The following is a 12,867-nucleotide window of genomic DNA, read 5'->3' on the forward strand; positions in this document are numbered from 1 at the left end:
AGGGGCCCAAGGACTTTGGCCATCTTCTACTGCTTTTCAAGGCCATAGCAGAGAGCTGGATCAGAAGTGAAGCAGTTGGGACTTGAACCAGTGCCCAGATGGGATGCTGGCACTGCAGGTGGCAGCTTTACCGGCCATGCCACAGTGCTGGCCCCTCAATTGACTTTATACACATATGATTAATTCTATGTTAAGTAGAGTTTAACCAGTGGTATTAAGAAGAAGAAAAAAAAATACCTGTTTCTTGATAGTCAAGACAAGGGCTTTTCAAGTCATTGCTTCTTGAAGTGTCAATTTCACTTCAACAGGCTTCATTTTAGGTGCTCTGTTAGTTACCATAGATCAGGGAGAACATACAGCATTTGTCCCTTTGGGACTGGCTTTCAATAGTAAATTAAAACATAATGGGATTTCTTCCCCCCCCCCCTTCTATGAGATGCAGGGAAATGGATATTCACATTCATCATTGATAGGAGTCTGACTTTCTAGTCAGAAAAACTGGCAATATTTGTCAAAATTTTAAGCATATGTAGGGGTGGGTATTTCGTGCAGGCATTAAAAAGCTGCTTGGGATGCCCAGATCCCATATCTTGAGTGCCTGGGTTTGAATCCCAGTCCTGTGCCCAATTCCAGCTTCCACCAACATGCACCTTGGGAGGCAGCAAGGATGGCTCAATACTGGGGCCTCTGCCACCCATGTGGGGAACCAGAATGGAGCTCCTTGCTCCTGGCATTAGTCTGGTCCAGCCTTGGCTATTGCAGGCATTTGGGGAGTGGACCAGTAGATGAAAGATACCTCTTTCCTGCCCTTTAAAATAAATAAAATTTAAAAAATAATAAATTAAGATTACGTATATTTTCATTCATGACCTTTATATCAAAAATCTGCCTTAACTATGCCCTTTGTCAAATCAGTGGTTAAGAATTTTATACTACTATAGTTTTAATTATCTGTGATTACTTTTTTTTTTTTTTGACAGGCAAAGTGGACAGTGAAAGAGAGAGACAGATAGAAAGGTCTTCCTTTTCCGTTGGTTCACCCACCAATGGCTGCTGCAGCCGGCGCGCTGTGGCCAGCACACCGCGCTGATCCGAAGGCAGGAGCCAGGTGCTTTTCCTGGTCTCCCATGCAGGTGCAGGGCCCAAGCACTTGGGACATCCTCCACTGCACTCCCGGGCCACAGCAGAGAGCTGGACTGGAAGAGGAGCCACCGGGACAGAACCCAGCGCCCTGACCGGGACTAGAACTCGGTGTGCTGGCACCGCAGGCAGAGGATTAGCCTATTGAGCCGTGGTGCCAGCTGATTACTTTTAAATTTAATATTATATTTCTTATTTGGTGAAGTATTAAGTCTTTTTACTGTAATGTAAATTTAAAATGTTATCTCAAAATCTGAAAATAAGAAAGGGAGAAGGAAGGAGAGTGGGAGGGAGAGAGGGGAAAAGGGAGGAAAGGAGGGAGGGAAAAGGGAAAGGAATATCATTATATTCTTAAAACTATATCAATAAATCAGATTGAATCTGTTAAAAACTAATTAAGAATAAAATAAAAAAATTTAAAATATGCCCACATGTGAACAGGCATGCATATATATATATATATATATATATATGAATATTCACTGCAACGTTGTTGATATAAGGAAAGATTAGAAAATTAAATATTCATAAACGGGAATGAATTGAATAAAAGGCATTATGTCCATACTATAGAAAACTGCAGCCATCAAGGAGCATAAGTCTGGCTCATGTGTGTTGACCTTAAAAGGTCCCTAAGATAGACAGTTGAACAAAAACAGTATGTGTTGAATGACTAGTTGTACAACTGCATTATCACAAAATGGAAAAGATCAAAATGGTTGTGATTAGGTATTGCCATGATTCTGTTAAAAAATTCATTGAACTTGAACAAAATCACTTGTTCTCATGAATCTGTGCCTATGGAGCCACGCTGCATTGACTAAGGAGCAGCACTCTGGGCTGTCACATCTGGTTTTCATTTTTCTTCTATCACTTGGCTGCCAGGAATACACTTTTCATGGTGGTGGCAGAGCCTCAAGAGCTTGTCCAGAGACCTCTGAGCCCTGTTAAGGCTTAGGCTTGCAAATGGCACATAATCACTTCTGCCCGCCCGCTATCAGCCAAGGCAAATCCCACAGCCAAACCCAAAATCTAGATGTTGGCTTCCTGGAGATCTTGTATGGAGGCCGATAAGCCAATCCACAGCAAACACTGAAGAGTTAATATTAGTAACTCCTGGGGCAGGATGCACTTAGCACAAGATTTTTCATTGCTATTTCATGCATTTATTTGGTACTGATTAGTGCCTACTGTGTACCAAGCTCTTCTGAGACATTAGACAACCAGCAGTGAACAAAAGTCACCGCTAACAAACAACTCTTACCTCACAGAGCTTACTTTCCAGCAGAGACTCCAAAAACAAGGTTAAAAAAAAGGAAAACACAGAGCAAGTTAGATCACCATCAGTACTGGTGAGGAGAGGAAATAGGCAAGGGGATCTACTTGCTTTGGGGCGAGGGAGTCTGAACATTTAGGGCATGGCTCACGTAAGGCCTGGGCCTGAGAAGTCTTCTGAGAAGATTTGCAACCTATGCAGGAATGATCCCTTTGTGTGTACAGGGTGGAGCCCTTCAGGAAGGGAAACAGCCCATGCAAAGCCATGGGGCAGATTCAGGATCAGCAGGTTCAGGGAAGAGGGTGAACTACAGGTGGGAGCAGACAAAAAGCGAAAGTGTAGAGGGATCCTCAGCGAAGCAGCAGAACCTGGTCCTGTTGCCAAGAGGGGCCTCCCGGCAAGTGTGGACAGCCCCAAGGGCAGCGCTTGCCTGGAGGAATCCACCTGCTTTCCAGCTGTGTGTTTTCAGATAGGCTCAGCCGCTCACTTTCAGGCCCACTAGGTGGGAGTTCTCCTGGGACAGCATTCCCTCAGTTAACCTCACCCTGCAGGCACCATGTCTCAAGGTAAGACAGATAAGAATTCTGTGAAATTTGCAATGACTCCCCAGTCAGTGGGTGTCAATGATTAGAGGACATTGATATAAGGTTAAAATGATGAGGTTTTGTTTTGTTTTGTTGGTCAGAAACGCTATGATCAGGAGACTATCTGAAAAGACTGAGCACCCTTAACTGTGGCTACAAAATTCTAAACCCTGGAAACTCCCTTACTGGGTGCCACAGGAACTGAGCCCAGATAAGAAAAAACTGTTGTGTCCAGGCCCTTGTAATCCCCACTATTAAAAATAAGCAAAAAAAAAAAAAAAAAATTAAAAAAAAATAAAAAAAGGCCGGCGCCGCGGCTCAATAGGCTAATCCTCCACCTTGCGGCGCCGGCACACCGGGTTCTAGTCCCGGTCGGGGCACCGATCCTGTCCTGGTTGCCCCTCTTCCAGGCCAGCTCTCTGCTGTGGCCAGGGAGTGCAGTGGAGGACGGCCCAAGTGCTTGGGCCCTGCACCCCATGGGAGACCAGGAGAAGCACCTGGCTCCTGCCATCGGATCAGCGCGGTGCGCCGGCCGCAGCGCGCCTACCACGGCGGCCATTGGAGGGTGAACCAACGGCAAAGGAAGACCTTTCTCTCTGTCTCTTTCTCTCACTGTCCACTCTGCCTGTCAAAAAAAAAAAAATAAAAATAAAAAATAAGCAAAAACCATGGAAAAAGAATCTCCTGCTATAGGATTCAAACAAATTATATATATATATATAAAATATACATAATGCTTAATAATTTAATGTGTATATATGTCTGTGTATGTGTATATATATATATATATACACACACACACATGTGAGTATGTGCATGTGCTATATCCATATATGTCCAGTGGCCCCTAAGCATCTGTGGAAATTTGTTCTAGGTACTCTACAAATACCAAAATCCATAGATGTACAAATTTCTTATGTAAAATGGTGCAGTATTTGCATTTAACCTACTGACATCTTTCTGTATTATTTAGGTCATCTCCAGGTTACTTATAATAAGATTCTAACGGAGCTGAGAAATTCCTATATCCTAGTGATGCTGCCACCACTGCAACACTGCAGCAGAAGACAATACTCACAAGTCTGTGCGGATGTCGGCGAAAGCAAATTGACAGTGCTGCCCGTTGTATAACGATGCAGCAGGTGTAATTATGTACAGTACGCGACATTTGATAATGGCAGCAACTGATTATGTATTTACCATGCTATGGTTTTTATTGTTATTTAAGACTGTGCTCCTTCTACTTATACAAAATGAGACAACTGTAAAACAGCCTCAGGCAGGTCTTTCAGGAGGTGTCCGGAAGAAGGCATTGCCATCATTGGAGGTGACAGCTCTGTGCATGCGCCCTAAGGCCTTGCAGTGGGAGGAGATTTGGGGGTGGAAGACAGTGGTCTTGATTATCCTGACCTAGTGCTGGCCTAGGCTGATGTGTTTTTAACAAAAATGTTTTAAAAGTTTATATATATATATATATATATGTATATATATATGTATATATATATACATACACATACACACACATATATATGTATATATATATATATACACACACATAGATATAAATATGTGGTCTTTTAAGATGTTATTATAAGAATCATAAATGTGACCAGCGCCGCGGCTCAATAGGCTAATCCTCTGCCTTGCGGCGCCGGCATACAGGGTTCTAGTCCCGGTAGGGGCGCCTGATTCTGTCCCGGTTGCCCCTCTTCCAGGCCAGCTGTCTGCTGTGGCCCGGGGGTGCAGTGGAGGATGGCCCAAGTGCTTGGGCCCTGCACCCCATGGGAGACCAGGAAAAAAAAAGAATCATAAAGGTAAAAAAAAATTAAATGTATAAAGTAAAAAAGTTATGATGAACTAAAGTTCCTTTATTATTGAAGGAAGAAAACTTTGTAATAAACGTGCCATACCCTAAGTGCACCATGTTTATACGGTCTGCTGGGTAGTGGTGTCCTAGGCCTCACCACTTACTCACTGACTCTCCAGAGCCATTTCCAGTCCTGCAAGCTCCATTCATGGCTAGTGCCCTGTACAAATGTATCATGTTTCACAATTTTATTTTACTCGACTCTTCTATGTTTATAGATACACAAATCCTTACAATTGCCCAAGCTATTCAGTTCAGGGATGAGCTGTACAGGTTTGTAGCTTAGGAGTAACAGACCACAGCACATAGCCTTAATGTGTAGTAAACTATGCCATCTAGGTCTGGGTATGGATGTGCCACAGTGTCCACACAGCAATGGATCACCTCATGGTGAGTTTCTCAAAACCTGTCCCCATTATTAAGGGTTATGTGATTGTTATGCACACAAAATTGTTCAGAAGTAACACATTTTTTTCTCATTCTTTTAAGTATTCAAGAAGTGAGTGTTGGCAAAAAGGTATCCTAAAAGATAAATTATTTTTCCATTGCAATTAAACAGTAGTGTATATCAGCTAATTCCTATAATTATCATTGATGTAGTAATGGAAAAATCTATTAAGTCCTTAAATTCTAATAACCTCGATGCTACAAGCCACATTAACAATGTTAAGATTGCTGCTTAAAGAATGAACAAGTTAAGCCGCTTTGCTCTTTCAGATCTCACAAAGACCACAGACCACATCAGTTAATACAACTCAGAAAGGATGCTGGAGCTTCGGACGTAGACAGGTTCCTGATACGCAGCCACAGGCAGCAGCAGGTCAAGTGGTTTACTGGCCTTCTGGATGCTTCTAGGACAGATTGGTAGTGTCCTAGGAAAAAGCTCATGATACTGAAAGCAACCCAGAGAAGTCAAATGAGCACGGATAAATACTTCATGGGGTTTTGCACGGTTGTATGGTTAATAGTCGCATTCAAGAAATCTATAATGACTAAAACATGCCCTGACATTTATCCACTAAATAATGTTTAGACATCTATTTTGTGAAGTTTAAAGATAAGCATCCAACCTCCCTTTATCCCCTGCCCTTCACCTTTCCCAGCCTCTAGTAATCACTATTCTACATTCAGGTGTGTTTAAAGTTTTATTTATTTATGAGAGAGAGGGGGAGAAGGAGAGAAAGAGGGAGAGGGAGAGAATAATGAGTCTTCCATTTTCCATTTGCTGGCTGACACCCCCATAGCCCAAAACAGTCTGGGCTGGGCCAGGGCCAAACCATGAGCCAGAAACCTCATCTGATTCTTTCTTGTGGATGGCAGGAACCCAAGTACTTGAGCCATCAGTTGCTGCCTCCCAGGTGCATTAACAGGAAGATGCATCAGCAGCAGAGCTGGAACTGGATCTCAGGCACTCTGATAGGGAATACTGAGTGTCCCAAGTGGTGGCACAACCCACTGTGCCACAGTGTCCAACTCCTTTACATTCAAATAGATTTTTTAGCTCACATTGTAAATATGTATTGAAACACTAAAGTATATCCCATAAATACTTGCAATATTTATTAATCAAATATTTAAAAAAATTTTAAGGAAATGGAAGTGCTAATTTCCCTGATTTTATCATCACACTATTTATCTACATCTACATATAAAATTATCACAATTAAAACAACAATCAGAATAACTATAGCAATAGTTAAAATATCTGCAATTAAACATATTAATGGAGCAGGCATTTTGCCTAGCAGCTAAGATACCATGTACCACACTGGAGTACTTGGACTCAATTCCTGGCTCTAGCTGCTGACTCTGGCTCCTGACTCCAGGTTTCTACTAATGTAGATTCTGGGAAACAGCAGTGATGACTCAAGTAATTGGTTCCTATGACCTTGTCGGGGACCTGGATTGTATTCTGGCTTCTGGCTTTGGCTTCAGCCCAGCCCTGGCCAGCTTGGGAATTTGGGGAGTGAACCAGCAGGTGGGAGCCCTCTCTCTCTCTCTCAGATAAATAAAAGGGAAAAGGAAAGAGGGTGAGAGGAAGAGAGGAGGAGTTGAGGGAGGGAATATTATTATGACCTTAGAATTGTATCTACAATTCACATTGAATCTGCTAAAAAAACTAATTAAAAAAGAAATTTTAAAATTAAATTAATAAAAATTAAGGAAAATCAATAAGAATTAATTTAAAATAATAAGCCTGGACTCCAGTAATACTTAGTCTCCTTTATCAGAGCTGTTCCCCATTTCAGGAGTGGCAAAATACACATGAAATGCAGCACATGTGAGCCTGTAATTCACTTCTAGCATGGCATTTTAGGGTTGATTTCATTTGTCCTCCACCTTGAATGCAATGCTGAGTGGAAAATGGGATTCCAGCAACCCAAGGTGTGCAGTGGCATTATGATTCAATTATAGCCTGAGGTTGCTAGGGAAGAAATGCCTATTGCAGCAAAAGCCTTGGGTGCTGCCCTTGACATTCATGTTGGTGGAGACTGCAAGGTCCCTGGGGAAGGCTGTGATAGCTGCACGTGCCTGCACAGGGACCTCACTGGACAACATGAAGTGTTCCCAGCAAACTGGCACCTCAGGATCAGAGAATCAGACAACCTCTGAAGACACACTAAATACAAAACAAAGAATCTATTTTTCCGATAGCAGAAATATATATATATATATATATATATTGCAAAATGGGCTCAGAATTTGAGTAGATTGCATAATTACAGTATAACTTGAACTCTCAGTACTTGCCAACAATCCTGTGTAAAAGCTAGGCCTTGATCATGCTATAAATGGCACCCTGAGTTGTGGAATTAGAACACCTGTGTGGAAGCTGAGCGTGCTGAGCCCTTGTCTCCCTGAGCCACCGTTCCTAGAAGAAGCAGTTTGTTTGCTCTGCTGAAGAATGTCTACTGAAGAACCCTCCCTCATTTGAAGGCTTTTAAATAAATTCACATGAAGAAGCTCTCTTGAAACATGATGGCTATGGTCCTCAAGGCCCACTCCATCACCTGTCATTTTCCAGGGACCCATGATTAGGGTCACAAAGGTCAAGTATGCTCCACGTGGACCAGTGAAAATCTGATCCATGAGGAGATTATTTACACCCAAGAGATGGGGAGAGGGGTTTGGGAGAGAAGAAAAAGGAAGAGGAGGGGAGGGGAAGAGAAAGACTAAAAGGGAAACTGCTATTTCAAAGGATCACCAGGCAAACGCAGCATGTGCAACACTGGATGAGGCTGCACTTATCCACGTGAGGACACTTAAGGAGATTCTGGACAAATGTGTCAGCTTGAGTATCTTGGAGCAGATCTCCCAGCAGGCTTGGCTGGGGCTGTGGAATCAAACTCAACAGCGGCTCACATCTAATGAGGCCAAACTTTGATAGGCTCATGCACAGCAAACTCCATATCCAACAGAACTCCCCCACCCGCCATACCGATGCCGCTATCTTGACTGAATCTGATGAGCAGCAATAGCAAGAACCCTAAATGTCTTAAGGAGGCACACACCTGGCAGAGGGGTAACAATAATTCCTATGTAAACTGAAGGGCCACACCTGGGGAGGTTTCAAATCGCCGTGTGGTCTGAAGCATGTCAGGACATTTCCCTCTAAGTCAACGAAGAATTGTCACATCTCTACTGCTCCCCACTAGAATAGAGACAGTTCTGGATGGCACTCTTTTGAGGCAACATGAACCATATTTGAGAGTTTTGCTCTGATCCATTTATTGACTAATGCACAAGACTCTGAATTTTGAGTGGCATTTGGAACAGGTGTCTCAGGCCTTGTTGACCAATATAATGTTAATTGAATGTTTCATTCAATGCCTGACTCTTCCGAATGAACAATTTTCCAAACCCAAGAGAGAATTGCAGTTGTAAATATCTAGGGTTGGGAAGGAAAGTCATGTTTTACTCTGCATATGTATTATTGTTAAGAAGGAGCTAACTTTTAGAGACAGAAAAGCCACGCTGTGAGTGTGCAACCTGACTTGCTCCTCATGAACCTGCTACATCCAGACACAGCAGACATTAAAATGGGCATGGTTTGTAAGAGAACAGGTTTGAGCAAGTCCATTAAGCAGAAGTAGGCTTCATGAACAGGTGGCTCAGACCCCGGTAGCGTCTTCTCCCCCTCTGTCGCTTTCTCCCACACTTTATGTTCATGATCTCATGCAGTGTTCCTTATGGCAGGCCAGTTTTCAGATGGTTCTTCCTGATATGCCGACACCATCCACAGGTAGATTGCTGCAGAGCTACAGTCTCACTCAAGAGTGGGCTTGGAGAACAAAAGCAAAGGGGTATCTTCCAAGTGCACAAATTTTGTGAACATTCAGATATTTACCTTTATCTGCAAATATGGCCAAAGGTACAGATGTATGCAATTCATGAATAGTGGTTTGATCTGATGATTGGAGATTAGGAAAGAACAGATTGATGACTAGTGACAAAAAGGTGGGAGAAGAGGTGTTTAAGTGGGCAGCTACTCAGAGTGAACATGGGATGGAATATGTGAATATTCACCAAAGATCATCTGACACAGAGGAGACCTTCAGTAGTCAGGTGGATAAGATGGCATATTCTATGGGTGTCCTGGAAGGCTCCCTGGACCTGCTCAATGGACACACGTGTAAAGTGGATGAGGCTGCAATGATGGAGCTCATTCATGCCCTCCACAACATTTACCTTCCACGGGAACCATGCAGCCACACAGCAGCAATCAGAGCATAACACTGACCTTCACAAACTGAGGTTTCTAGACATCAATTTTCTTTCTATATTGCTAATGTTTCTACCAGCCCTCCCACTCATGGTCTGAAAGGCCATATCCACAAGTCTGTTATCTCATGCAATAATTCTTCTGGACAAGGAACTGACTTCAAAATCAAAGCAGTGCAGCAACAGGCGCATGCCCATGACATTTATACATCGTGGTACATATCCCACCACTTAGAAGCACCTGGCCTGTCATTATGTCTTGAGCAGACTCAGGACACCAAAGGATTGGCAACACCTTGGAATGGTATATGCTTTGAAGCAGCAACCAAAGCATAATGCATGAGTTCGTATATCAAAAAGGAATAACTGGAGATGGTTTACTCTTATGCCTAATATTCCTCCTTTTTTACATTCCTATTTCTAGAATTTTGCCATTTCCTGATTTGGAATTCTACTTCTAATGGGAGAAATGCTTTTGTCAAAAAACTCAATGTTGTATCCACTGAATTGATGTTGAGAATATATTTCGTTGTTTGGGAAATCTGATTCCACTCTAAAGAACACAGCTACTATCCTGGCTGTGTGATTGATTCTGATCTCTGAGGAGAAATGGATTTCTGCTTGTGGAAGACTATGAGGACCCACATCTGGAACATAGGAGAAGCCTTGTAGTGCTTATTGGTTTTGCCATGTCTAATAGTTAATATTAGCAACCAGTTTTGTGGGTTAGATTGTATTAAAAAAAGATACATTAAAATCCTAACTCCCAGTACCTGTGAATATGATCTTACTTGGAAATAAGATCTTGGCAAATGCAATCAAGATGAAGTCATATTGGATTAGGGTAGGTCCTAATCCAAAGTCCTTGGTGTTCTTACAAGAACTGGAGAGGAGACACAGACATGAACACAATGAAAATGCCAGGTGACAAGGCAGGCATAGATTGGTGTTATTTAACAATAAACCTAGCAATGATAAGCAGGGCTAGTGACCAGGAGAAACCAGGAGAGAAGCATGAGATGACCCCTTCCTCAGAACATTCAGAAAGAACTGACCCTGTTAACTCCCTCCGGAACTGACACAGAATGAATTTACAATTTTTAAAGTCACCACATACCTGTGGTAATTTGTGTTGACAGCCTTTGCAGATGAATAGACAACAAGAGCAATACTATAAAGCTGGCACTGCAAAGGGCTCAAACCCTTTGGAATTAAATATTGGGTTGCCTGGCTAGGAAAAGAATCTCAACTAGTAGAGAGAAATTATGTGAGATAAATATCAACTATGATCCTGAGTGACCAACTACAGAATTGAGATCTGTAGCAGCTAGATGCATTTTACTTTTTTATAGAGGTATAAGTATGTGTGTGCATGTGTTCAATTAAACTTTTCAATAGGGGCATGTGAATGTTTGGCATGAAACTGTAATGAATTCAGGCAGACAGTTGGTCCTTTCTGCCTATGGGTTCTGTTTCTGTGGATTCAACCAATCACAGACAGAAACTATTTTAAAAGTTATTTGCAATGAACATGTAGAGACTTATTTCTCTGGTCATTATTTCCTAGAAAGTACAGTTTAATCACTATTTATACACCATTTGCATTGTATTAGAAATTATAAGTCATCATAAGTTATTTCTTATTTAGGAGATGTGCATAAGTTATACAGAAATACTATACCATTTTATATAAGGAACTTGAACATTGGTGGGTTTTGGTATTCCTAGGGGTCCTGGAATTAAGTCCCTGCAGATACTGAGGGACGCCTGTATTTAATGTCCAGGGGCAAAGGTTGGTTGGCATTGATGTTACCAGAATGTGCCCGTCCAAGAGAGAACTGGGAGGGAACCTCTGCCATCTCCTCACAGCCACTTACTTACTCCCTAATTGCCCTTACTCACCCAGTCCTCCTCTCTGACAGTGTCTACATCCTGTGAGAGGGACAAGATCAGCCTCCCGAGGGTTCCATTACAAGGCTCCTACAATCCTCTCTTCTCTTCTCATTCATCTCAACTACAAGCACAGCGTCCTCCTGTTCTGTAAAATCTGTGCTATTCAGGAACTTGAATTTTACTCAGGTCTCTTTCCTCCCCAACTACTTCCTTCCACTTATGGAGAAAACCACCAATTTTTTAATGCTCTGCTCATGTATAACTTCCTTAAGGCTTTTGCACAGCTCTACCTGTTAGTATCACCCAGCTTATGCTTTGTTCTTCCCCATCCATTTTATAAGATTTTTGTTTAGCCCTTAAGATTTCTTCCATCTGGCTTGAAATTCTCACCTCTCCCTTCACTAAGGTTGGCAAGTTGCTAAGACACATTACTATTCTCCAAGAACATTTTTATTATTGCTGTATGCTGACATTCTTACTGGGGCTGCTAGCACTGGCTCTACAATGGCAAGAGCTGCTATGGGTAATTACAAAGATGATGCCATGCGATACGCGCTTACTGCACTCCAGCTGCTGCACTAAGTTCTTTTCATGGATCACCTCCTTCCTCTAATCCTCACTAAAACCTCATGAGAAGCTGTTGTCATTATTCTCATTTTGTGTATAAGGAATCTCGGGCCTATGAACTTGGTCAATTTTCCCACAGAGAACTCAAGTTCACTTCTGAAAGAAATTGCTTTAGCCAGAGGAAGTCCACGGTGGAGAGAGGTATTTTGGAGATCTGAGGATCCCTGAGGCTTTGGGATGTCTGACCTCCAGATTCACTGAACTGTCCTGTTTCTTAAAGGAAAATTTCCTTTTGTCAAATGTAATCCCTCAAGGTAGTAGAATAATTTTCTTTCCATCAAGGGTTTCTGGTCTCAGGTGGCACTGATTTATGCAAAGATCCACATTTTCAGACCCACTGGCAAACTGCTGGGTGGGGATAGGCCTTTGATTTTAAATCCAAACTCAGTGGTTTTAAAGTGCAGTTGGGTAGACCAGGAGTTTTGTGAGGGTGTCCAGATATCACTATGGATGCCAGACTGGAGGTGGCGGGGAGTGCAGTGAGGTGTGAGCTTCAACCAGAGCAGCAGTGCTTTGAGATGTGTGTGTGTGTGTGTGCGCATGCATACACACTTCAAAAATTCATGGAAAATGCAATTAAAATTTCTTTTGGTGCAAATAATTTTGAAACTATGGAATAGTTTTTCATTATACACATTTCCTTGACCTTTTGAAAGTACTCTGGCAGGTGTACATGTGCATGGACACGACATGTATACATACATGCACATGTATGTGTCTAAACACATGCGTGTCTATGTCTATGCATATGTATACAT

The sequence above is a fragment of the Lepus europaeus genome, chromosome 11 (genome assembly GCF_033115175.1).
Source record: "Lepus europaeus isolate LE1 chromosome 11, mLepTim1.pri, whole genome shotgun sequence".
Lineage (NCBI taxonomy): Eukaryota > Metazoa > Chordata > Mammalia > Lagomorpha > Leporidae > Lepus > Lepus europaeus.